Genomic DNA, 14690 nt, shown 5'->3' with positions numbered 1-14690 from the left:
TTAATTTTTCTGTGTGACATAGAGTATGGGTAAACATTTATTTTTTTCAAAAGGTTATCAAGTTTTTACACTATCATTTGTTGAAAAAAGTGTCCCTTTTCTATTGAATCATCTTGTTGCCTTTGTCAAAATGGATTGATCATATATGTATGGCTCTATTTCTGAATTCTGTTTTATTCCATTGATTATATATCTGCCCTTCTGACAATTTCATACTTAATTCCAATAGGATTGATTACTGTTGCACTTATAGTAAGTTATAAAACCAGATAGTATAAGTCCTTCACCTTATTTCTCTTGTTTAAAATTACTTTGATTATTCCAGGTCTTTTGCATTTGTGTGCAAACGTTAGCATCAGCTTCTCAATTTCTACAAAAAAACAAGTGGTTGGGATTAAAAAAAAGGTTGGGATTGCATTGAATCTATATTTTAATTTAGAAAAAAATGAATGTCTTAACAATGTTGAGATTGTCAGTCCATAAACATGATATATCTCTTTATTTAGAATTTTTTAAATTTATCTCAGAGTTGTTTGTTGTTTTCAATATGAAAGACATATCTTTTGTTATATTTATTTAAAAGCACTTTATGTTTTTTGATGCTATACTAAATACTATTTTTTAAATAATTGTTTGTTGCTAATATATGGGAATATAGGGTTTTTTTTAATTGGATGCATCCTGGGGCATTACTAAATTTATTCATTAATTCTGGTTTTTTTTTTGTATTTTGTAGCCTTCTTGACTTTTCAAAATAGATAATCATGGCATTTGTGAACTGAGACAGGCTCACTTCTTCCTTCTCATCTTTATTTCTTTTATTCCTTTGTCTTGCTTTATTCCACTGGCTAGCATTTCCAGTATAACATCAAATAAAAGCAGTGAGAGCAGACATCCTTGCCATGTTCCCAATTTAAGAGAAAAGCATTCAGTGTTTCACTATTAACTATGATATTTGCTATAGATATATTGAATAACATCTGTATTGGTTTTAGAACATTCCTTTTTATTCTTTATTTGCTAATAGATTTTATCATATGTGGGTGTTAAATTTTGTCAATTTTTTTGGTATTTATTGAGAGATTATCATACGATTATATTCTCCTATATTTTTTAGGGTAGTTAATTACATAAATTAGTTTTCAAATGTTAAACTAGTCTTGTATTCCTAAGACCAGCCTGATTTGTGCATGATATCCTACCTTTTTTTTGATACCACTGGTTTTGATTTGCTAAAATGTTTAATTTTTGCATCTATGTTAATGAAAGATATTAGTTTATTAATTTTTCTTCTTGTGATGCCCTTGACAGATAATTTAATTACTGGATAGTAAATTTGAACCTATTAGCCTGTGAAAAGCCCTATTGTTTCTCATTCCCCCAACTTAGTGTACTCAACCTCCAAATTCTATCTCTTGTCAAATCTTGTCAAAGCTTGGTTTTCTAGGCTTTATCAAGGTAGGTTCAGAGTAGGACCTACTGCGAGACATGATCCTTTTTTCTAAAGTGTGACATTTCTGGTGCCTCAGATGAATGCCTGGGGTGTTGATATGGTCTGGCTCTGTGTCCCCACCCAAATCTCATCTTGAATTGTAATTCAAATTGTAATCTGAATTGTAATCCCCACGTGTTGGGAGAGGGACCCTGTGGGAAGTAATTAGATTATGGCAGCAGTCTCCCCATGCTGTTCTAATGATAGTGAGTTCTCATGAGATCTGATAATTTTATAATGGGCTATTTGTTCAGCACTTCTCCTTCTGGCTTCCATGTGAAGAAGAACCTGTTTGCTTCCCCTTCCACCATGATTGTAAGTTTCCTGAAGCCTCCCCAGCCATGCAGAACTGTCAGTCAATTAAACTTCTTTCCTTTACAAATTACCCAGTCTCAGGTATGTCTTTAGCAGCAGTGTGAGAATGAACTAATACAGGTATTCATGAGAACTCTCTCCTCAGGCTGGGTCAGAGCTCCAGCATCTTCCAGTGATGTTCTATCTGGTATTTCTGTTCTAACTCTCAGCCCCACAGTAGCATGACCTGTATGATCTTGCCCCACACCTATGCATCTCAGTCCTCAGTCAAGAACTCATGGGAACTCCTCTAAAGATTTCTTTCTCGGCTAATTTTTTGTATTTTTAGTAGAGACGGGGTAGTCCCAGCTACTTGGGAGGCTGAGGCAGGAGAATGGTGTGACCCTGGGAGGCGGAGCTTGCAGTGAGTCAAGATCGCGCCACTGAACTCCAGCCTGGGCGACAAAGCGAGACTCCATCTCAAAAAAAAAAAAAAAAAAAAAGATTTCTTTCTCCATCTCTCATGACCCAGCATAGTTCTTTTGTCCTTACTGCCCTACATGCAGCTACGCTCCACTTGAGTAGGCCTGATCTCTGATCCTGCCTCTTCAGCTCAGCTGGACCATCGTGTTTTGCATGAACTCCAGCTTCCTGTGCCACAGCTGGAAAATTAGGCAGAGAATGAAGTGAACATGGAGAGAGTGTCTCTCCCTTCTCTTGGGAATCGTGCTGCTTGTTTGATACCTGAAAACAGTTGCCTCATATATTTGCCCAGTTTTAGAATGATTTATGACAAAAAGTGGAAGTCCTCAGGACTTTGTTTTATATGAACTCTTTGACCTGTGGCTGCCAGAGGGAAGGCTTCAGAAGCTTTAGTACAATTATACAATTGATTTTTTATTGTATCAAAGTAGTGTTGAAAGCAGGAAGGTTGCAGGTTTTATATGGACATTTGGGAAAAAATCTTCCATGTTTTTCAGTCATTTTTAGATCTTATCTTCTTACCTTTTCCCAAGAACGCTATTTATTCTCACAGTATTCCATGAATTTTTTTGCTGGTAGCCACATGCTGAATCAACAAGAAAAGGCCAGAACAGTTGTCCCTTGTCACATTCTGAAAGAGAAATGGAAGCAGGAAATCCACCTGTGTTTCTTCACTGAGAGTGATTAGGACTCAACTAGTTAGCTGAGTTTTTCCTGGAACTAAGTGTGCTTGACCAGAAAGATGAGTATGAAGGAGCTCCTTGGTAAATCTGGGAAGCAAGAGACCTGTTCATAGGAACTAGACACAAATCCTTGGTTCCAACTTCAATTAGGAAAATGGTGGAGGATATCACCACTGTCTTTCCTCCCATCAACTTCCCCTTCAGAATGTTCCTCCCCAACTTATAGATCTTTTCTTGTTGTGTCAAGTATCCGTTGCAGTGAATCAAACCAACATTTCGTGGCTTAAGTAACCAACATTTCATTTGCTCTGATTCTGTGGGTCAGCAGTTTGGGCTGAGCTCAGTTGGGTGGTATCTTTTCTGGTCTCACCTGGGGTCACTCACGTTGCCACAGTCATCTGTCAGCTCAAATGGTGTTTGTTAGTCTAAGCCTCACTCGCAAGTCTGGTGGGTAGTGCTGGCTGTCAGTTGGGCCATATGTCACCAGCAGGCCAGAAGTCTCCTAATAGTGGCTATGATCCAAAAGTAACAAAAGATAGGGTAAACACTAATGAGCAAGCATTTGTTGAGCCTCTGCTTGTGTCACATTTGCTAATGTCCCATTACCATCAAAACAAGTCACATGGCTGAGCCCAGAGTTACTGTGGGAAAGGATTAATAGAGGGTGTAGATACAAGCAGGTATGATTCATTAATGCCATTATTATAATAATCTATCACATTTATTGAGATATCTATTCATGTACCTAAGCCTTCATGCATTTGTGTCATCCTTCTGCTGCAATTTTTCAGTATCACAATGTTCTTCTTTAACAGAGGTTGCAACAGTGTGTAAAATCAGGAAGATGGACTGGTGAGTCCTAAGGTCTTTCTACTTAAACAGTTTGAGTCCAGGGCGCCATTCCCAAAAGTGTAGTTGATATTTACCTAGCACGCACAGGTGCAGAGCTACTGGCTGTTTATAGCAAGCCTCCATTTTGATTGTTGAGTACTTATAAGGTTGGTAAATATTTAGAATATCAACCCTGCCTATATAGGTTGGTTTCTTGTAACACCTAATCCAAGTCTGATAAATACCTTAGGCGTAATTCACAGACTCATGGGCTCTCTAACATGTTTCCAAACCCTTCAGATTACACATGAAGAAGCAGGCCCAGAAAGATCAAGTGATTTTCTTTAGTGACATCATAGGACAAGAAGACAGGAGAAGCAAGCTTGGAATTCAGACCTTTCTACTGTTAGGCCAATATGCTCTTTTTTGTTTGTTTGTTTGTTTGTTTGTTTGTTTGAGACAGAGTCTTACTCTGTCGCCAGGCTGGAGTGTAGTGGTGTGATCTCGGCTCACTGCAACCTCCACCTCCTGGGTTCAAGCAATTCTCGTGCCTCAGCCTCCTGAGTAGCTGGGATTACAGGCACGTACCACTACACCCAGCTAATTTTTTTGTATTTTAGTAGAGACGGGGTTTCACCACGTTGGCCAGGACGATATGCTCTTAGTAAAGCATTCCAATTGATTTTCATGAGATTCAGTCCTGCCTTTATGCACTTGAGTCTCTCACACTGCTGTTTTACTTTATATATTTAAGACCTGCATTATAGTCACAGATTTTAAATGTGAACTTTCCAAATTGATAAATAGGAGGCAGAAGATATTTGAGATTTCATTCCTCTAGTCTTTAAAGAGTTTGATAGGAAAGGATTTTGTCCCAGTAATCCTACCCCATGGCTTAGGAATGTGTGGGAATGAGGAGGGAGTGTTATTCTAACGATGGATGGAAAAACTTATTTCTGAATTCTCTCACTCATTATTTCATCCAGAGCATCCCTGAGCCCTGATTCCACCAAGTGACCCTGATACCAAGGAATTTCAGCACCTCCATCATTGCTTTAACATAGCGGTCATCTTCAGAAATGTTTTCATTCTGATTTAGTTACCTACTAATATGTGCCTCAGAACCACTTCAGTGTCAGCATTTTACAATCTGGGATGTTTTCCCCCAAAAGCAATCACTTTAAAGTAAGTTTGATCTGTCCTCCGAAAGAGCATTCAAATTGGGTTCTATAGTAGGTTAAAAGGCAGGACACTGAAAATAGAACTGTCTTTTGCATCATATAAAATCCAAGTGAGTCTTTCAGAACAAACCAAAGTATACCAGAAAAAGAAAACTTGCTCTGGTGTCAAAATCCTAGGGACATTTGGGGCTGCTCAGACCAGGACCTTATGATTTAATGTGTTCTAGCCTAACTACAAATTTTACAGTTATATAGTCATGAGAACTCTATACAACTACAAATCACTAATAAGTCTATACAGGAAGACATTAGAAATCCAAATTCATCTTTAGCAAGTGAAGAAGAGTGTGCTAACAGGAGGAAATATAAACAGAGCATGGAGAGAAATACATAAGAAAGGTACTAACACACCAATTCAACTCCTGTCAGGTATCTCTTTAGAGCTCCTGTCAGCAGGAAGCCAATTACTTGAGAAAGAATGAAGTTTGTTTTATGAGCACAATATTACAAATGCAGCCCCTTCATCCTAACATCAAGGAAACATTTTGCATTTCTAATAGAAGCCAGCAGTGTTTTTGCAGCTGATGAGGTGGTAGTTTGTCTTGGAGGTTAAAGCTATGGTAGGGATATGGGAGGAATAAATGAGCTCCTTAACTCCCTAAATTTAGCTCTTGTGATTAATCTATGACATTTAATTTGTGTTAACCTGCTATGTTAGACTATGGTCCTCAGAGCACAGCAACTAATGCCATCACATAAGTCTTGACCTCATGGGCTTCTTAAGGTCTCTAGTATGACAAACCTTTAATGTTTTTGGCATTGGAAACTTATGATCTTCATCAGAGGGATGGAAAGAGAAGCAAAGAGCATCACCCTCCATTTCATTACTTACTGGCACGATTACTATTATTTAATAATGTAATATTTTCTACAAAGGAACAACCTTTGGCAAGTTTGCCCACTTAAAAAAAAAGTGTTCATTAAAAGACCATCTTTGTCCTTATTCTGCACACAAAAACATCTAGTATCTAGTTTGTCTCATTTTGTTCTATCCCTTTCCTTCACATTCAAGGAAACAGATAGCAGGATTCTTAATTATTATGCACAGTGTGCTTGGTTAAATACTGGTGTGAAGTGCTTCACTGTGCTCCTAAAACTCGGCCAAATTGTATCCACAGAAAAGTAACATTTTACATCAATTAGAAGAGGAAAAGGCCAGGGATCCCAGTCCTTAGGGAGGCCATGGGGGTAGGAGGGTCGCCTGAGGTCAAGAGTTCAAGACCAGCCGGGCCAATGTGGTGAAACCCCGTCTCTACTAAAAATACAAAAATTAACCAGGCACGACGGTGGGTGTCTATAATCCCAGCCACTAGGGAAGCTGAGGCAGGAGAATCGCTTGAACCTGGGAGGTGGAAGTTGCAGTGAGCCAAGATCACGCCATTGCACTCCAGCCTGGGCAACAAAGGGAGACTCTGTCTCAAAACAAAAGAAGATGAAAGGACTCAGGCCATTTTACAGATCTTTGGGGTGATAGAAATAATCACTTTTACACCTGAGCATAACTGTCAATGTTTTTAATATTATTATTATTATTTGTCCCAGAAAGCTACTCTAAATTGGCCATTTGATCTATAATACACTCAACCACAAAACAAACACTTCAAAAGCCCTACCATGACATTTCTGCACCACAGATACACAATTCCCTGAAATTTTAACAGAAAGAGAATGAAAAAGAAAGAATCTACTTCATTTCGTTGGGCTAGCTACTTGACTCCTACAGTATTCATTTTAGCACAATATTTGTCATCTTCTAAAACCTAAATAAGTTCTCATTTCTATTGTGATTTCTTCTTTGACCCATGGTTTATTTAGAAGTATATTGCTTAATTTCCAAACACCTAGGGATTTTCTAGTTACCTTTTTTATTATTAATTTTCAGCTTAATTTTACTGTGATCAAAGAACACGCCCTGTATAAATTTAACGCGTGAAAATTCACTGGGACTTGTCTTAGATTCCACTGCAGTTGTTGGATGTGGTGTTTTATGTATGTCAATTGAGTTAGTATGTTGGATATGTTGTTAAATTATTCTGTATCCTTAATAATTTTTTTCTCTGCTTATTCAGTCAGTCATTGAAAGAGGTATATTAGAATTATCTAAAACTATTGTGAATTTATCTTATTCTCTTTTTTTGTTCTGTCAGTTTTACTTAATAAATTTTGAGGCTTGTTATTACATCCACGTAATATTGTCATGTCAGTATTACTCCCTGGCAAATTAACCACTTTATTATTCTGAAATATTCGCCTACTAATTTTTCTCACTTTAATATCTATTAATATCTCAATATTTATTAATATCTTAATGTCTATTGCCTTAATATTTATTTGGTCTGCTATGAATTTAGCAAAAAAGCTTTGTTTTGATTAATGTGAGCAAGAAATATCTTTGTCATCCTTTTACTGTCAACCTTTTTGCCTTTTCACTTTTGAAGTTGTTTAATATAAGCAAAATAAAGTTTTCTAATCTAGTTTATACTTGTCTTTCAACTGGAATATTTAGTCTTTTCATTTAATCCATTTACTGATGTATATGGGTCTAAATCTACCATCATGCTGTACATTGTCTATTTTCCCCCAACACGTTCCGTGTTTCCTTTGCTCTCATTGTTGCCTTATTTTGTTTCATTAAATATTTTGCATTATTCCATTTCCCCTTTTATTATCTTGTTTGTTATACTCTTACTATTCTTTAGGGTTTACCCTAGAATAAAACATGCATTATTGACCTTTCCCATGACATAATGAAAAGACCTGAGGATAATTCCATTCCATTCCATTGATCTGTTCTCCAGCCTTTTCTGTTTTTCTCATGTGTCTATCCCATAGATATGTAAACCCCACAAAACATTATCATTATCATCATCATTATCATATACTTTCACTATTTATCTAGACTTACCCATATATTTATTTTTTGCATTGCTTTTCATTTTCTCCCTGTTTCTGGCTGGATCTGTCTCAAGAACTTGCTCTAGTATTTACTATCATACAAGTCAGCTGGATAATAAAATTATCTCAGTTTTTGTTGGCCTAAAGTTATTTAGTTTGCCTTATTTTTTAAATGATTTTTTACCGGGTTGGAATTCTAGGTTAACAGTTTATTTTCTTCAAAAGTTTAAATAAATAATTTGAAGCAATTTTTTAACTTTGAATAATTTGTTAGCTTCATTTTTCTTTAGAGTAGTCACATTACAGTTCTATTTTGGCTTCTGTCTGCTTTTAAGATTCTTTTTTCTTTGGTTTGTGGCAGTTGTACTATGATATGGCTAGGTATGGTATGTTTTATATGTATCCTAGCAGAGATTTGTAGTGCTTCTGGACTCTGGGTATCTTTCGTTATTTTTGGAGAATTCCTAGCCATTATCCCTTCAATCATGGCTTCTCTAGCAGAAATTTTATTGACAGGTTCTAAATGTACACACTGTTTGGCCTATCCACCACATTCTATATTTGTCTTATGCTGAGATTTTCTTCTGGTTTATTTTTCAGAGTGCCAATTCTCTCTTTAGCAGGTTTTTTGTTGTTGTTGTTGTTGTTGTTGTTGTTTTGGGTTTTTTGTTGTTGTTTTATTTTTGGTCTGCTATTAAACCTATCTAGGGAGTTATTAATGTCAGTTGTTATTTTTCATTTCTAGAATTTCTTTTTGAGTTTTTAAAAAGTTATTCTCTTAAATTCTCCATCTTGCTTTTTATTTTCATCATGTTTATTAAGTTTATGTCAGATAATTTCAATACCTGCATCTCCTCTAAGTCTATTTTTACTGTTTTTTTTTTCTCCTGGTTTCCAGAAACATTAAGCTTTCCTCTAATTTCTTCAAACAGACTTTTAGAAAGTACATTTTGTATAGATGGTTTTAGTTCACCATTCTACTAGTGCCCTGGTAACTTTTTATTAAATGCCACACATAAACTTTCGTTTGAGAAGTCGTTTGGAATTCTGGATAACGTCAGCTTCTTCAAGACAGCATTTACTTTTGTTTCTGACAGGGTAAGGAAAGATCATCTTACTCTGACTTGAGAATGAACTGATTTAAATCTGTGCTCAGCTTTGTGTGGCTGGTCTATTACTAGTCCACCCTTACTCCTATGGAGTAGCCGATCCAAAGTCCTAATTAAAACCCTGGAGGGTTTGCCAAGATCTCTGTCCTCGAGTGGGCTCTGAATTCCAATTTTTGTCCACTAGCCCATGAGACCACCAGGAGCTCTTTTGCCTTCTTGACCTTTCAGCCATCAATTTCTGCTCAATTTCTCAGCCTCTCTGCTGCTGCTCTGGAATTGGCAAATGCCTTAAAGGGAAAAAGCAGCCCTGAAAATCATTTCCTCTGTGTACTTCTCTTGTCTCCAACACCTTGGCCACTAAAGTTCTAGTTGATTTGGTAGACTTTTTAGAAAATAATATTTTGTTTAGCTGTTTTTAGTTCACGATTGCCAGAAATATACAGCCCCCCAAAATACTTCTAACATTTTTAACATCCTATACCAGCAGCAGCAGAAATTCGACAATTCCTGTAAAATACTAGATGTCTTAGGTTTACTAAGGCGGCATTCATAGCTTCCTGGGTGAGATGGCTCCTATTTGGCCAAGCACAATTCTCAGCAGCACAGGAAAGCTGTGAGCTATTAGCAGAAACCACTTATAGCAGCTGCCAGACTGCTGTATTAGGTGAAAAGGAGGTCTAGAAGGGCCTCAATGGCATTGAGTACAACAGACAACCTGATCATTTCAATAACACAGCTGCTATTGGGTGTATGTGTCCTCCAAAATTCATATGCTGATATTTAATCCCAATGTGATAGTACTAAGAGGTAAGGCCTTCAGGAGGTGATGGGTGCGCTTATAAAAAGTGGTATGGGGGAACTATTCCTCCTTTTTTGTCCTTCTGTCATGTGAGGACACAGCATTCAAAGCATCATCCTGGAAACAGAGACAGAGCCCTCGCTAGATACTGAATCTCCCAGTCCCTTGATCTCGGGCCTCCCTGCATCTGGAAATATGATAAATAAATGTCTCTTATTTATAAGTTACCCAGTCTGAAGTATTTTGTTACAGTAGCACAAACAGACAAAGATAGCAGCTTTTTAGCTAGGTCTTCCTTATTCCTTTGCCTGTCCCATGGCTAACTTCTTTTTCTTTTTTTTTTTTTTCTTTGAGACGGAGTCTTGCTCTTTCACCCAGGCTGGAGTGCAGTGGCATGATCTTGGCTCACTGCAACCTCTGCCTCCCTGGTTCAAGCAATTCTCCCGCGTCAGCCCCTTGAGTAGCTAGGATTACAGGCTCACACCATCACGCCCAGCTAATTTTTTGTATTTTTAGTAGAGATGGGGTTTCACCATGTTGGCCAGGCTGATCTCAAACTCCTGACCTCAAGTGATCCACCCACCTCGGCCTCCCAAAGTACAGGGATTACATGAATGAGCCACCACGCCCAGCCCACTAACTTCTTTTTCTAGCTTCTCAACAAGTAAGATTGAGTAAGTCTGAGAATGGGACCGTGTCCAGAATTTATTCCTTCCAGTGGGTTCTTGGTCTCACTGACTTCAAGAATGAAGCCACGGACCTCGCAGTGAGTGTTACAGCTCTTAAAGGTGGCACGTCCAGAGTTGTTTGTTCCTCTCAGTGGGCTCGTGGTCTCACTGACTTCAGGAATTAAGCCGCAGAGCCTCCCGTGAGTGTTACAGCTCATAGAGGTAGTGCGGACCCAGTAAGCAGCAGCAAGATTTATTATGAAGAGTGAAAGAACAAAGCTTCCACAGCATGGAAGGGGACCACAGCTGGTTGCCACTGTTGGCTGGGGGGTGGCCAGCTTTTATTCTCTTATTTGTCCCCACCCATATCCTGCTGATTGGTCCATTTTACAGAGCACTGATCGGTCCATTTTACAGAGCACTGACTGGTGCTTTTACAATCCTTTAGCTAGACACAGAGTGCTGATTGGTGCATTTTTACAGAGTGCTGATTGGTGCATTTACAACCCTTTAGCTAGACACAGAGTGCTGATTGGTACGTTTACAATCCTCTAGCTAGACAGAAAAGTTCTCCCAGTCCCCACTCAACCCAGGAAGTCCAGCTGGCTTCACCTCTCAATCTTCATTCTTGAAGTCAGCAAGACCAAGAACCCACCAGAAGGAATAAATTCTGGACACAGGACTATGGGGAAAGACCCCAACCCAAAACATACACAAACACATGCGCACGTGCGCACACACACACACACAGCATCTCCAACACCATTCCCAGACTATGCACCTCACTTCCCTACCCCGGTACAATATGCCATTCAGCCTGACTATTGAAGCCATCTTGTACTGACCATCAGATCTCTTAGGCAGTGGACTTTCAAGATACCTCTAAACTTGTCACCATGTCCAGTTAGCCCATGAGAAAACTTGCACCTCTGCCTCTTCAAAATCTGGATGTACACGACGCTCCCACTGTGGCCTTCTATCATTCGTCTACCTTTGGGGCTTCTCCACAAGCCTCTTGCTTTTAAGATTTTCCAAGCTACAGCCAGGGCTTGATCTCTAGGTCCAGACTCTAGAGGATGTAGTTTGACTTCTCCCTAGCCTCTCTGCCCTTGGCTCTGCTCCCATGGTGTTGCAAGAACAGATGGGATTCTATAGCTCAGCTAACAGTCAGCCAGGGTGAGATGTCAGGCTTCCTTTCTGACAAACACTGTACTTTCTCTCAAGTCCTTCTTACATGGCATAGAGTAGGAGGAAGCACTCCCTTCATCTTAACCCAGGAGGAGGGGAGGGGATACAAAATTCTGATTCATTTGACTGTGAAGAATGAAAAAACCTCACTACAATGGCTTGAAAAGAGGTTTGGTAGGTGAAGGACAGAGAGACATATTCTAACTCCTTTTGAATTAGTCCCTATTTTAAAAGGGTTTCTATCTTAAACAATAATGGGCAAAGTATTACTATTCTTGTCCTTTATGCTTCCACCAGAACTCAGGAATTTTATACTTCTATCTAACACAAATTGCCATAAGATGCCATTAATTATTAATTACTTGATTCTGAAACATTATTTTTTTAAAAGCTAAATGTTTAACTTAATAGAATTTTTTCTCCGGAGAGGAAGATTTTCAAGTTTAGAAAGGACATGTAGAATATAGGCTATTACCACACAGTTGGCATTCCCCTCCTACTGAGTGACATAGAATCAGCATTAAGGCCTGACTTTTAAGATAATTTCATGTTATCAGACCACACTGGACAAAGCTTTCTTCCTTCTGCTCTTTCATGGGCCATGAAATCAGAATATTTTAAGTCACTATCACTACCTCTGAACTTCAGGAAGCCATGTACAATGTACGTCCTCTTAATTAATTCATTTCTAAGCATTTACTGAGTGTTTGACTCTGGGCTCAGTGCTGACTTACAAAGCCAAATAAGAGATGGGTCACTTCTCTCAAGGAGCTTACAGACTAATAAGGGAAACAGAAAAATAGATTATTAATATATGGCTGAACAATGATGGAGATACGTACAGAGTGCTATGGGAACCCAAAAGAGAGCAACCACCCTGTCTTGGGTGGTCAAAAGGGTGCTTCCTTACGCAACTGATATTTGAGTTGTCTTAAAAGACACTCAAGAATCAGCAAAATGATCCTCAGTTTCCTATCTTGGGTAATTGAGTAGATGTTGGTGGCACCAATGAAGACAGAAAATGTGTGAGCAAGATTTAGAAGGAAAGATCATGAATTTAATCTTGAAATTCATGGGCTTGTACTATTGGCCCAAAAAAGCAAAGATGGCTGGTAAACATCTGGATATATAAGAATAAAACTCAGAGGAGGTTTAGGCTAGAAATACAGGTTTAAAGTCATCAACATTTAGTAAGTATTGAAATAATGAGAGTGAATAAAATTACGAAGGGAGAAAATATGGTAGTTTTACATCGTATGGTTCATAAGTGTTTTTGAGAATCTGATGAAGAGAATGTGCTCTCCAGAGGAGAGATCTGGACATGGTGGCTCACGCCTGTAATTCCAGCACTTTGGGAGGCCAAGGTAGTAGAATCACTTGAGGTCAGGAGTTTGAGACCAGCCTTGCCAACATGGTGAAACCCTATCACTACTAAAAATACAAAAATTAGCCGGGTGTGGTGGCAGGCGCCTGTAATCCCAGCTACTCAAGAGGCTGAGGCACGAGAATCGCTTGAACCTGGGAGGCAGAGGTTGCAGTGAGCAGAGATTGCGCTACTGCACTCCAGCCTGGGCAACAGAGGGAGACTCAGTCTCAAAAATAATAATAATAAAATAATAATAGCTGACTGGGCGTGGTGGCTCACACCTGTAATCCCAGCACTTTGGGAGGCCAAGGCAGGCAGACCACTCGAGGTCAGGAGTTCAAGACCAGCCTGGCCAACATGGTGAAACCCTGTCTCTACTAAAAATACAAAAAAAAAAAAAAAATTAACAGGGCATGGTGGCAGGTCCCTGTAATCCCAGCTACTCAAGATGCTGAGGCAGAAGAATCACTTGAACCCAGGAGATGGAGGTTGCAGTGAGCCGAGATCGGGTCACTGTACTCCAGTCTGGGCAACAGAGCAAAACTCTATGTCAAAAGAAAAAAAAGTACACAGAGAGATTTTTTTGCATATACTTACAATGAGTACATAGGTTCCCTAAAGCTCATCCATGTATTCCAGGTTAAGAAAATACAATATTTAAAAAGAAGGGAAATTAATGGATAAGCAAAACTTCTGAGCCACAGTTGAAAGTATTGATGTCTGAGACAATATACAAGATAAAGTCATCCAAACAAAGGAGACTTGAAAAGGTTGGTTTTTCTAAACTACTTTGCTTTCTCATAACTATTTAACTACATACTACCTGCCTTTGGAACCAGCACAGTCTATAAAATGCTTCACCACAAATATCCAAAACCAGAGGCAATTTTGAAATATACATGTGAAATGAAGCTGGATCTATTCATATTACAGCCCCAGAGAATATATATAAAGCTAGAAGTAATGAGTTCCAGTTTGTAAGGATTTTTACAGCTCAAAAGAAATTGGCTTTTCCAAAGCTTTCCTTTTCTCTAGGTTGCCAGAGCACTGTGCTTATGCTTCTACTATAAAAGTATTTTCATTCCTTCTTGTTTATAAGTCAGCATTTCCCCTTCAAAATATTAGGATTCTTGTAGACAAGGACAGATTCTTGTTTATCTTTGCCCATAATGCTATTGCCTCCACTTCCCCAGCCCCTACACACCTAATACAGAGTCTTACACATACATTTGATAAATATTTGTAGAACTAACTTGAATTGTCTACCCAATCACAGAATTTTGTACATTAGCAAATAAGAAATCAAAAGCGTGGAAGACAATGGAAGCCAGTGACTCCAGATGCCTCTTTTCAGATAGGGTCTGATGTATCTCATTTCTGCAGCAATTGACAAGAAGAAGTATCACAGTAAATAGTATTAATCAGTCCAGAGTTTGCACACCACACTTCCTGTGCTTATATTACACTATGGAATTAAAGAAAACAGAGGAAAAAACATGAAAGTTCTCAAGAACCAAAAGGATAGAAAGAACTCTATTCTCACACCATATAGAAAAATTACCTCCTAGACAAAAAGGAGATTATCATTTATGCAACACAAAGGACAAAACAGGTGTTAGTACAAGAATAGATCATTTCAGG

At 38.5% G+C, this 14690-nt stretch overlaps 1 long non-coding RNA gene across 1 annotated transcript in view; it reads right to left on the bottom strand.

Annotated features, from left to right (window-relative positions):
- LOC129526505 (uncharacterized) overlaps positions 1-14690 on the bottom strand; it is a 33902-nt gene that overhangs the window by 7345 nt on the left and 11867 nt on the right. The gene's annotated exons all lie outside the window — the stretch shown is intronic.

This window comes from Gorilla gorilla, chromosome 14, assembly GCF_029281585.2.
Source record: "Gorilla gorilla gorilla isolate KB3781 chromosome 14, NHGRI_mGorGor1-v2.1_pri, whole genome shotgun sequence".
Classification (NCBI taxonomy): domain Eukaryota; kingdom Metazoa; phylum Chordata; class Mammalia; order Primates; family Hominidae; genus Gorilla; species Gorilla gorilla.
Note: the sequence above shows the minus strand (reverse complement) of the source record. Positions and strands in the feature narration are given on the sequence as shown.